The sequence below is a fragment of the Mandrillus leucophaeus genome, unplaced genomic scaffold, assembly GCF_000951045.1.
Source record: "Mandrillus leucophaeus isolate KB7577 unplaced genomic scaffold, Mleu.le_1.0 Scaffold530, whole genome shotgun sequence".
Taxonomy (NCBI): Eukaryota; Metazoa; Chordata; class Mammalia; order Primates; family Cercopithecidae; genus Mandrillus; species Mandrillus leucophaeus.
In genome coordinates, this window is record NW_012105698.1 from 1,178,354 (window position 1) to 1,179,693 (window position 1,340).

A 1,340-nucleotide genomic window follows, 5' to 3' on the forward strand; every position below is an offset into this window, starting at 1 on the left:
TAGCTGGGACCACAAGCATGCACCACTACTAATTTAAAAAAATATTTTGGAGACAGGGTCTTTGTATCTTCCCCTGGCTGGTCTCGAACTCCTGGGCTCAAGGGATCCTCCCATCTTGCCCTCCCAAAGTGCTAGGATTAAGGCATGAGCCATCATGCCTGGTGCTAGGATTAAGGCATGAGCCATCATGCCTGGTGTCTCTCTCTCTCTCTCTCTCTCTCTCTCTCTCTCTCTCTCTCTCTCTCTCTCTCTCTCCCCCTCTCCCCCTCTCCCTCCCTCCCTCCCTCCCTCCCTCTCTCTCCATCCGTATTTAAACAATGTTGGCCCCCACAATGGTTCATGCTTGTAATTCCAGTGCTTTGGGAGGCCGAGGCAGAGAGATCACTTGAGGTCAGGAGTTTGAGGCCAGCCTGGCCAACATGGCGAAACCCCATCTGTACTAAAAATACAAAAATTAGCTGGGCGTGCTGGTGCATGCCTGTAGTCCCAGCTACCGGGGAGGCTGAGGTAGGAGAATTGCTTGAACCCAGGAGGTGGAGGTTGCAGTGAGCCGAAATCACGCCACTGTGGTCCAGCCTGGGTGACAGAGCAAGATTCCATCTCTTAAAAAAAAAAAAAAAAAAAATTTGATAGCTTTATTTGGGATTTTCGATGATTAGCAATTAGTTCTCATTCACACCAACTGTAGATTTTTTAAAAGTGGTAACAGGTACATAGGCAACCGAAGTATAGAGCTTGTTTGGTAAATCTTTATCTTCATTACATTTTCTGGACAACCGAATGTGGATGCAGTATGAGACATTCCTTATTCCTTTGGCCCAGACAGCTTTGTTGAGCCTGGTCTCAAAGTGCGCATCTGGAGTTCCCATCTCTTTCGTGGCAAGTTTCCGGAGCTCTTTGAGTGCCTGAGGAGCACGCTTCTTGAAGCCCACTCCATGAATGCACTTGTGAATGTGATGGGGTATTCTCGGGTCACCATCTCATTGATGGCAGAATGGCCCTTCTTCTTCTCATCACCCTTCTTTGCAGGAGCCATTCTGCTGGGCCCACGTTGGAAAGGAAACTGGCCACTATTCTTATATCATAATCAGCAGTAAAGCTAGTCTCATTTTCCACTACTTCCCCTCTTCCTCCCTCTACTCCAGCCCCTTGGCCTTGCTTCTTTCCCAGAGGGCCTCGACCCTAGCTTTCCCCTCTGCCTTGCATGCCATTCCCCCAGATATCCTCCTGCTTGACTAATTTCCTGGTCTCCGGCAAGTTCTTAGCTCAAACCTTTCTCTCTCTTTTTTTTTTTGTTTTGTTTTTGAGACAGGGTCTTGCTCTGTCGCCCAGGCTGGCAT

General features: G+C 48.5%; 1 pseudogene; it reads right to left on the bottom strand.

The window, feature by feature from the left end:
• Nucleotides 1-662: 662 nt before the first annotated feature.
• Nucleotides 663-1,036, bottom strand: LOC105551737 (annotated as a pseudogene).
• Nucleotides 1,037-1,340: the final 304 nt, after the last annotated feature.